Source organism: Bubalus bubalis, chromosome 2, assembly GCF_019923935.1.
Source record: "Bubalus bubalis isolate 160015118507 breed Murrah chromosome 2, NDDB_SH_1, whole genome shotgun sequence".
NCBI lineage: Eukaryota > Metazoa > Chordata > Mammalia > Artiodactyla > Bovidae > Bubalus > Bubalus bubalis.
In genome coordinates, this window is record NC_059158.1 from 379,038 (window position 1) to 390,396 (window position 11,359).

An 11,359-nucleotide genomic window follows, 5' to 3' on the forward strand; every position below is an offset into this window, starting at 1 on the left:
AGTGGGTAGCCTTTCCCTTCTGCAGGGGATCTTCCCAACCCAGGGATCGAACCCAGGTCTCCCATATTGAAGGCAGAGGCAGATTCTTTACCAGTTGAGCCAAAAGGGAAGCCCTAACCCTAACCATGATTCTGGGTCTGTGGTTTATAAACCTGAATGATTCTGGGTCTACAGTTTATAAATCTTAAGACAATTTTAGTGTATTTTTCAGAAAGTCAGTTATTTTGTTCTGATTTGCAAGTTGACTATCACACTACTTTCTCCCAGAGCCATGGTTCTACTGTGTTCTTCATTGCCTTGAGCATCTGCAAACGTCTCGTCATGGCTCGACTCATCAAGACTTTGTTTTAATGACCTTTTATAACAGTCCTGATGTAAGCTATACATTCCATCTTCTTTTTCAGGAGCAACGTTACTAATTCATTTCTGACAACTTCAACCTGTGTTAATTCCTCTTCCTTGTATTTTATTTTGCTTTTCTATCTGTCTGGACTGAACACTTAGTTAATTTGTTCTAATCCAATATAATTCTCATTCTTGATGCCCCGCAGGTAAGGATGTTTTTCCTCTGGCTTACTTCAAGATGTTCTCTTTGTGATTCTCTGCGGTTTGAATGTAACATGGTCAAATGCAGATTTTCTAGCACTGATCCTGCCTGGTCTTCTCCAAGCTTCCTGGATCTGCAGATTGTTTAATATTGGAAGAGTCTCAGTCACTATTGTTTCATGTCGTTCCACAGAGAGGCCCTCATGCAAAGGAGACTCACCCATCTGCTACCTAGACCCCGCCCTCCATGTTCATCCCTCTACCCCTCCACCCCGTCCCCTAAACTGTATGCTGAATAAGAAAACAACAACAACAAAAATCCTTTAAAGTGGTTTCTAACAGTAGTTTCTTATGAGGTCACAGCGAGAAACGGGCCAACAGTAGCTGGATATAATCCACAGTGGTTTTCTGTTTTGGTCACAAGATCCCTTAAACTCTTTTTTAAAAAAGAGAGGGGTTACCCCCCAAAGGGTCTTTGGTTTATGTAAGTGATAGCAATTAATATTTACTTTATTAGAAATCAAAACCTGTAGGATGCTTCAGGGCTTCCCAGGTGTTGCCAGTGGTAAAGAATCTGCCTGCCAGTGCAGAAAACTAAGAGATGTGGGTTCAGTCCCTAGGTTGGGAAGATCCCCTGGAGAAGGAAATGGCAAGCCGTTCCAGTGTTCCTGCCTGGAGAATCCCATGGACAGAGGAGCCTGGCGGGCTACAGTCCATGGGTTGCACAGCGTTGGACATGACAGAGCACACACACAACACAGGATGCTTCAGAGGCTTTTCTACTTCTAGTGTGGAAAGCTGAAAAAGCTCATAATGTCTACACTCTAACTCCCTTTCTTTAAGCTAAGTGATTGGTCCAACTTTGCCAACAAAGGTCCGTCTAATCAGAGCTATGGTTTTACCAGTAGTCATGTACAGATGTGACAGTTGGACTATACAGAAAGCTGAGCACTGAAGAATTGATGCTTTTGAACTGTGGGGTTGGAGAAGACTCTTGAGAGTCTCTTCGACTGCAAGGAGATCCAACCGGTCTATCCTGAAGGAAATCAGTCCTGAATATCCATTGGAAGGACTGATGCTGAAGGTGAAACTCCAATACTTTGGCCACCTGATGTGAAGAACTGACTCACTGGAAAAGACCCTGATGCTGGGAAAGATTGAAGGCAGGAGGAGAAGGGGATGACAGAGGATGAGATGGCTGGATGGCATCACCGACTCAATGGACATGAGTTTGAGTAAACTCCGGAGTTAGTGATGGACAGGGAGGTCTGGCGTGCTGCAGGCCATGGGGTCGCAGAGTAAGACAAGACTGAGCAACTGAACTGAACTGAACTGATTGGCCTCAAAGTGATGCCACGAATTAGCTGATAGGGTGATACTCTGTTCTGAAAAGAATGCAAGACCAAGAGAACATTTAAACAAAGTGGTTAAAAAAAAAAAAAGACATAGGTAGGCATATGCGTGCACGAGCGCACACACACACACACACACACACACACACATATATTTAGCTAAATATTTGTCATTTCAGAATACTTACCGCCAGAAACCTTTTCTATAAATTTTAAATTATATATATTTTTATATACACATATTACATGTACTTATATATTGTAACTTTTATAATACATGTATTTAGCAACTAAATACATAAACTTAGCAACTAAACAACCAAAAATACCTATACACACATATATATGGATGTAGGTGTATATACACACACATATAACACAATACACAAAGCTTCCATGGGATAGCTTGCTGACCAGATGTTTAGAGAAGCTGCAGCCTGCATAGCAAGCGACCTTCCTGGACAAGACCCTGTTGTGAAGAAAGAGCAAAACCTGCCCAGCTGGCAGCAGCTCAGCACAGAGAGCCTTGAGTTACTAGGGAAGCCCCAGAAAGCCTCCAGGAACAGGTAAGCCTGGTCCTGACCTTGGAGGCCTGGGACCCCCCAAGAGTGACACCCGGCAAGCACCACTGTCCCTCCTGGCCCCTGGGGCCACAGCCAACCTGCAGGTCCAGATGCAGGAAACAGGCTGGCCACCTCAGCCAGCTGTGTTTGAAGAGTGTCAGCTTCCTCAAAGTGGGCCTAGAAAGTCCTAGAAAAGTGCCCCAAAGCTGGCAAGAAGTGACTGACTCTTGTTTCCTGCAATCAATTGAATGGAAATTCAACCTCTAAGCTAGTAATTTATATGAGCACTTTCAACTTTTGCAAATAAAAAAATATAATTCCTTTTTAATAAAATTAATAATTAGATAATCTATACACTGGTAAATATGTTACTATATAGTTTATATATATATATTGATTTTTAGAATGTACAGAAAAGGTTTAGCGTTCTAAAATGCTGAACAGTTTGATTAGTAATGGTAAGACATTCAAGATTAGCTTGTCCACAGTCACAGGTAGAGAGCAGCAGAGTTGAGATTCAAAACCAGGCCTCAGGGCCACGATATTTGATTCTTTGTGTGATTTTTTTTAATTTTTATCATGGAAATTTTAAACGTACGTAAAAGAACAGAGCCCAGCATAAGGAACCTCCCCGTTTCCATTTTGTCCATTTTCAACCACATCTCCTCCTCAACATGCGTTTACGCTGTTTTCAGTGAGCACTTTAAAGCAAATCCCAGGTACCCCGTCTTACCCATAAACACTTCAGTGTGTGACTCTGTAAAGGGATACGCTAACTGTGCTTAAGAATTTCTGGGAGCATCAGGTTATCACTATCACCACAAACACAGAACCCCTCAAAAAAGGACACAAAGAGGAAATACAGGATTGCAGCACTTAAAAAAAAAAAAGCTTCTGACATAGCTAACTTCTAAAATCTTCTGATTGTGGCGCAGATGGTAAAGAATCTGCCTGCAATACGGAGACTTGGGTTAGATCCCGGGGTTGGAAAGATCCCCTAGAGAAGGCAATGACTACCTGCTCCAGTATTCTGGCCAAGAGAATCCCACGGATTGTGTAGTCCATGGGATCACAAACAGTAGGACACGACTGAGAGCCTTTCATTTTGAAGGCCAGGATGGAAAGCAGCAAGCAAGGGATAGGAGGGAGGCTTTTCCTCTCAGATCATTTACCGAAGCTCAGGGTTAACATCAGCAGGAAAAGCAGAACAACCAGCCACCTATATGAGCTCCTCTGGCAAGTGTCAGTGGCCTAGCCTTTTCTTCCTAACAGGCATTGGCAGCACTAACTCCATCCCAGCAAGACTGCTGGGAAGAGGAAGAAGTCAAAAGTGGAAAACACAATACCACCAACAGTCTACCTGTGCTCACTTAAATCACAAGACACTTAACCTTCTCTGCGAGAATGTTCAGGAATGATTGGGAAATGCAATCGAGAAACTATTGCTCAATTATTTACAATGAAAAAATTAGGGGAAAAAGATATTGTCCTAAATGTATATTACTGCATAAAAACAAAGTTTCATTTGTCCCATGGTGACATGGGCTCAGCACAAGTACTTCCATATGGGGCCTGTTGTCCCTTTTTTTTTTTTGATAGTCTTGACTTGTCAGATCTTTACTACGTAGTCTTGACTTGTGGAATCTTTACTATGAATAGGTCAATATGACTGTTAACATATAACTACAGTAAATGGGTATGCCAAAATCACTGTAGATTTTCAAAAAAGGTCAAGGAATCAACTGTCAGTTTAAATTGGTCACTTTTATTGAAATTGTTAAACATGTCAGAATGTCACTTAACTCCCAGATTCCTTTACATGAGCAGAGCTGGATTAATTTGACCCAAATTTTACATAATACCTTTCCTAATTTCTAAAAATGCATCAACTTCGTCACTTATCTTAAAACTTCTGCTTTAACTGCCTAGCTCTACCTCAAAAGAAACTTCCCCAAGGCCACAAATCTTGACACAGTGAAAGCAAAATCCCGCCGCACTCGGCAGCGCCATCATTTCTGAGCCTGGGGATCAAACGGGGAGACGCCTCCGGAGGAGGCTGCAGCCCAGCAGCGAAGGATGAAGCTGAGGCAGCGGAGCCGGCTTAGGAGGAGCTCTGGGCTCAGTCCCGGCATCTGAAGCAACGTAAACAGTCGTGCTCCCTCCCATCCAGCCTGTTAGCAGCCTCTCGGCTGAGGGAGACCACACACTCGGACCACACAGCGCCAGCTCAACTCGCACGCAACGTCCACCAGCTGTCACTGGGGGGGACGGGCGGAGGGGAGGGGCCGTCCACCCGCGTCACTCCGGAGGGAGGGAGGGGAGAGGGGAGACGGCCGGGGGCGGGGCGCAGCCGCCCAAGTGCGGTTTCCTGAGAAAACAAGCCGCCGGGCCCGGGGTGGCCTTGACCTGCACTCCCCCAACCAATTTAGTAGCTGATGAAGGATTAACAAAGCATCCATTTAACATCAATTAACCTCCTGTCCATCACAGGTCAAAAGAGAAAATTACCATTATAAAAGCCTTTCATTAAGATAAAGACAGATACGTTTTCTTATAATCTATAATAAATACTTAAATAGGGGCACATTCTTTTAGATTTATATTACCGTTGATTTTAACCTGCCTTCCTCTTTTCCTTTAATGAAGCACACAACACGAATGTGAAGTGTTTCTGCAACAGAGGTCAGAAAACTTTAATTCTGAATTTTTTCCGTATTTCACTGTGGCACAATCTTTAATTTTCCAAAAGACTTACTGGTACAATAAAAGACAGTAAATGGTTTTTTACATAACTTCAGACTAAATATACATAGAAAAAAATAACACGTAGTGGCAGTAGGGGAGAAAAAGCAGAAAATCTAAGCCCAAAAATAGGATTAAAAGGATTTAAATCAATTTTAAAGGATTAAAGCACTTTCTTTTAACTATTTAGTATGGAAGAATTTTTATCTAAGTGCAGGAAAGAAATGTGAACGAAACAAGGGATCAGGTGACCTTTCCCAGTCAGGTGCTGAAACAGAGAAGAGGGCAGGCACAAACTGTAGAAGAAAGGCCACTGCTGAGGACACGACATAAACATCTGTCCCATCACTTCATGGCAAAGACATGGGGAAACAAATGGAAATAGTGACAGATTTCATTTTCATGGACTCCAAAATCACTGCAGACAGTGACTGCACCCATGAAATTAAAAGATGCCTGATTCTTGTCAGAAAAACTATGAAAAACCTAGACAGTGCTTTAAAAAGCAGAGACATCACTTTGCAGACAAAAGTCCACATACTCAAAGCTATGGTTTTTCCAGAAGTCCTATATGGATGTGAGAATTGGACCATGAAGAAGGCTGAGTGCTGAAGAACTGACGCTTTTGAACTGTGAAGTTGGAGAAGACTCTTTAGAGGACAGCAAGGAGATCAAACCAGTTAATCATAAAGGAAATAAACCCTGAATATTCATTGGAAGGACTGATGTTGAAGCTCCAATAATTTGGCCACCTAATGCAAAGAGCTAACTCACTGGAAAAGACCCTGATGCTGGAAAAGATTGAGGGCAGGAGGAGAAGGGGATGACAGAGGATGAGATAGTTGGATGGTATCACCGACTCAATGGACATGAGTTTGAGTACACTCTGAGAGATGGTGAAGGACAGGGAGGGCTGGCATGTTGGAGTCCATCGGGTTGCAAAGAGTCGGACACAACTGAGTGACTGAACAACAATAATGCAACAAAAGTTAACATCATACACCCCCTGCCTAATCACAGCCCTTTACAAGCGGATAATGTCCTAAACAACTCACAGAAGCGAAACTAAAGGCCAACCTTGCCAAAAACGGGCCATTGGCAAGAGGCACAGGGCCAGCTCTTCAGGGATGCAGGACTCCTGAGAGCTACCCTGCGGCAGGCACACTCTAGGTTGGGCCAAGGACCTACACTGTGCAGTTTACATTCTAACAAAGATCCAGGCTTCCTGAGTCCCGCGGTCCACCGTCCTTTCCATACTGGCACCAAGCTGTAAGTGGGAAAGAGCAAGCAGAAGGAACCACTAACACCAAAACCAAAACTTAATGCAAAATGTATAGTCCACACCAGTCTTAAATGCCACAAACAGTATTAAAGGAACTCAGCAGTGGCCACAGGACTGGAAAAGGTCAGTGTTTTCATTCTGATCCCAAAGAAAGGCAATGCCAAAGAATGCTCAAACTACCGCACAATTGCACTCATCTCACATGCTAGTAAAGTAATGCTCAAAATTCTCCAAGCCAGGCTTCAGCAATATGTGAACCGTGAACTTCCAGATGTTCAAGCTGGTTTTACAAAAGGCAGAGGAACCAGAGATCAAATTGCCAACATCCGCTGGATCATGGAAAAAGCAAGACAGTTCCAGAAAAACATCTATTTCTGCTTTATTGACTATGCCAAAGCCTTTGACTGTGTGGATCACAATAAACTGTGGAAAATTCTGAAAGAGATGGGAATACCAGACCACCTGACCTGCCTCTTGAGAAACCTGTATGCAGGTCAGGAAGCAACAGTTAGAACTGGACATGGAACAACAGACTGGTTCCAAATAGGAAAAGGAGTACGTCAAGGCTGTATATTGTCACCCTGTTTATTTAACTTATATGCAGAGTACATCATGAGAAACGCTGGACTGGAAGAAACACAAGCTGGAATCAAGATTGCCGGGAGAAATATCAATAACCTCAGATATGCAGATGACACCACCCTTATAGCAGAAAGTGAAGAGGAACTAAAGAGCCTCTTGATCAAAGTGAAAGTGGAGAGTGAAAAAGTTGGCTTAAAGCTCAACATTCAGAAAATGAAGATCATGGCATCCAGTCCCATCACTTCAAGGGAAATAGATGGGGATACAGTGGAAACAGTGTCAGACTTTATTTTGGGGGGCTCCAAAATCACTGCAGATGGTGACTGCAGCCATGAAATTAAAAGATGCTTACTCCTTGGAAGAAAAGTTATGTCCAACCTAGATAGTATATTCAAAATCAGAGACATTACTTTGCCCACAAAGGTCTGTCTAGTCAAGGCTATGGTTTTTCCTGTGGTCATGTATGGATGTGAGAGTTGGACTGTGAAGAAGGCTGAGCGCCGAAGAATTGATGCTTTTGAACTGTGGTGTTGGACAAGACTCTTGAGAGTCCCTTGGACTGCAAGGAGATCCAACCAGTCCATTCTGAAGGAGATCAGCCCTGGGATTTCTTTGGAAGGAATGATGCTGAAGCTGAAACTCCAGTACTTTGGCCACCTCATGCGAAGAGTTGACTCATTGGAAAAGACTCTGATGCTGGGAGGGATTAGGGGCAAGAGGAGAAGGGGACGACAGAGGATGAGATGGCTGGATGGCATCACTGACTCGATGGACGTGAGTCTCAGTGAACTCCGGGAGTTGGTGATGGACAGGGAGGCCTGGCGTGCTGCGATTCATGGGGTTGCAAAGAGTCGGACACGACTGAACCACTGAACTGAATGAAGCTTTTGAACAAACGCAGTACAATTTTCCAGGGAAAAAAACAACAATACACAAACAGCCTTATTAAGTCAGTTCCAAACTCCTCTGCCTGAACTCCAGGCATTCCATAATCTAAAATGCACTCACATCTGAGCCCTGGGCCTCTGTTCCTAGTAAGCCAGCCAGACATTCATGTGCCTTCTCTCCAGAGGGCCACATTCTCCCCCTTTAGGGTCCGATTTCCATGCTGCTGCTGCTGCTAAGTTGCTTCAGTCGTGTCCGACTCTGTGTGACTCCATAGACGGCAGCCCACCAGACTCCCCCGTCCCTGGGATTCTCCAGGCAAGAACACTGGAGTGGGTTACCATTTCCTTCTCCATCGCATGAAAGTGAAAAGTGAAAGTGAAGTCGCTCAGTCGAGTCCGACTCTTAGCGACCTCATGGACTGCAGCCTACCAGGCTCCTCCATCCATGGGATTTTCCAGGCAAGAGTACTGGAGTGGGGTGCCACTGCCTTCTCCACTGATTTCCATGAAGCCTTCCCAATTCCTCCAACCCCAAAACATCCTCTCCCCTCTCCGAATTCCTACTGTATTTACACTGAATATTGCAGCTTAGTTCTTGGCTATTTAATGGAGAAGACAAAAATATCCCCTTCTGAATCCAGACCACTTTTATTTCTAACATGTGTCAGACATATGTTAAAATTGGGAGACACAAAAATGACTGAGACTAATCCCTGTCTGGCAAGAGCTTCTTCTTTTGACAAACATGTAAATAGCTACAACCCCTAAGATAACACAGGACAAGTGCTAAGTGGTTACAGGATCCACTGATTTGGAAACTTTCAAAGCAGGAAACTCTGAGATAATCTAGTTTTCTATATTCTCAGGAACAAGGAAACTGAGGCCCCAAAAGACTGCTAAACAGCTCAGCCCACACTACAAAGCAGGGAGTGGCAGCACATGGGCCTGGAGGTGGAGCTTCAACTGGGAACTTCCCAGACTGCAGTCTAAGGGTGCCTGCAGGTGTGTCCACAGCTCCAAGGTGTGCAATTTCTCCACAGTCACTGTAAGTTTGTGTGTTTGTATCAATATTTCTTTTAAGCTAACATAACAGTGTGGAAAATCACGTGACTGTAACGCAATACTTCCACCACGCGGTCTTACCAGGGGACCATGCACTCCAGGGGACCCAGGAACACCTTTCTGGGAATCTGAGAACAAGCAAGGCCCTAGCACACTGCTCACCAGAGTTACCAGCGTTACTTCCCATTCCAGTCCATCTAAATCCTGAATTTAGGCCAATCTAAAATTGGCCTAAAACTCACCTACTCAGCAAACATGTAAGCTCCACTCTGTGGAGGTGCTGATCTAGGAATCCTGGCTAGATGAGATGAGTAGACTAGAGAAAGGGTGAAAAGTAATGGAGACACTACCTGTACAAGCAGCACTGCCCACATGGCCTAAGGATGCCAGGCCTGACACTAGAAATTGTTCTATATGTATTCAAGGACTGCCTGTGCAAAAATGTTAAGTACTAATTTCATTTCCCACTAGGTTTATCCATAACAGGCTCTCAAATTTTCATGGAATGAATGTAAATTTAACTTGTCAGGTTAATATCTTTTAGAGAGGTAATTTTCAAAATGATATTCGGTTTAGGAAATTAAATACCTGAAAAGATCCTTTTCTGAAACTTCCAAGGATTGTTCCATGTTATACTGGGGGATTCTCTGTTTAAAACCACAAAATTTTTACTTAACCAGACAGAAAAGAAGATTTCAGTACTAAGCACACATCACCCTCTTTCTATTGTCTCCCTTTGGGTCAGCAACTTTTAACACAGAGGTCCCCCTTAGGAAGCTTTCTGCTTCCAATCCCAGTGCCCTAACACCAAGCCTGCCTAGAAAATAATCAAAATATTACTATGCATTGGAAAAGGAATCCACACAACCTCGGCTAGAATTAGCTTTTCAAAACAGTACACCCAAATGAACTCGCTAAGATTTTTTAGTATTTTTTAAAAATTTTTCCTTATAAGTTTACTCAGACTGGAAAAAAAAAAATAAAGACGTTTTCTCACACATATTAGTAGGAGCAGTCTTCAGCGATGTAAGAAAAGCTTACTTCCATTCCAAGACAGCTGTTTCTTAGGAGAGTACACAAGAGTTCGGGCCCCAGGGCCTCACTGCAGGCTGTCACTGGCCGACAAGCGCGATTTCAGGCTACTCACACAAGCATTCTGAGCTTCCGTCTCCCAGTCTGTAAAGCCCGGACGACACCGTCAACCCAGAGAAACACCGACGGGCACCGAGTCAGTCTCGGTATAGCTCTCCAGTGACGCAGCCGAAGGAAACAAGCAAAACCTGCCTCTGGGATTCGCTCTTCACCAATAAATACTCCAGCTTTACAGAGTGACAAGTAAGCAGGTGCGCCAAGGGGCAGGAGAGGCCAACTGCAACCCATTCCCTAGCGTCAGCCCGCTCCAGGGGTGCTAGCAGAGAGGAGGGGCCGGACTCCGGGACGCCCGCAGCTGCCCAGGAAGCTGGGCCGGGGCTCCAGGACCCTCTCGGTTCCCTGGTAGGCAGGGCTGGGGCTCCGGGACGCCCGCAGCTGCACTCCAACAGTCCGGGCTGCAGAGCGACTCGGGCCTGACGGCGGCTGCCGGCGCCCCCGCCCGCCGCCCGCCGCCCGCGCCCCCGGCAGCCTCTCCAAGGCCTTGGCCCCCACACCTACCTGCAGGCCCGCACGGACAGGGCCCGGCGCCGAGGCGGCCAGCGGCCCGCACCCTCGCTTCCGCCGTCGCAGCGCCGAGGGCGTCGATCGGCCGCGCGACCGAGCGTCGAGAGCCCGATGACCGGGCCTCAGGGGCGGGGCGGGGGCAGGAGTTGGGAGACGGCTGGGAGCCGAGGGCCCGGCCGCGACCCCGGTCCCTCAGAAGCCACGACTGACCCGCGTCTGGGCAGCAGCGACACGCAGCCCGCGAGGGCGCGGTGCTAGCGGCCAGCAGCCCTGAGCGAGGACACTCGGACTCGGCCGCCGGCCGGGACACGGAATGACGGCCCTTGCGGGCCCGGCCAGAGGAAACCGGCTGCCTGACAGGGAGCAGCGGCCGCGGGTCGGCCGGAAATGACGCGCCGCCCCGGAGGCGGCGGGACCGGAAGGGACCGTGCTCTTCCGGCCGCCAGGCTCGGCGCGCGTCCAGGGCTGAGGTTTGGCGGGGCAGGCCGGGGCTTCCGCCGCTGCCTGCCCGGCCCTTCTCTCCACGCGGTTGTGCGGTCACTCCAGCGGGTGCCCCAGCAGATGGGCCCGGGTGTTGGCCCGGGCGCTGGGGGTGTCGCGGTGCTGACCGCGGTAGAACGGTGCGCTGCGTCCGCCCCGCGGTGCAGCCGGGGGAGCGGGCCTCCCTTCCCGGAGGTCAGGCAGCAG

The 11,359-nt window shown here is 46.6% G+C and overlaps 1 protein-coding gene across 11 annotated transcripts in view; it reads right to left on the reverse strand.

Annotated features, from left to right (window-relative positions):
• EXOC2 (exocyst complex component 2) overlaps positions 1-11,047 on the reverse strand; it is a 127,337-nt gene extending 116,290 nt beyond the window's left edge. For 5 of the 11 annotated variants that reach the window (XM_025264719.3, XM_006077084.4, XM_025264726.3 and 2 more), the window contains exon 1: positions 10,667-11,044. The gene's annotated coding sequence lies outside the window, so the exon portion shown is untranslated. Of the gene's footprint in view, positions 1-10,013; positions 10,140-10,666 lie in introns of those variants that run through there. The other 6 variants (XM_025264723.3, XM_006077086.4, XM_006077080.4 and 3 more) reach the window with 5 other exon arrangements.
• Positions 11,048-11,359: the final 312 nt, after the last annotated feature.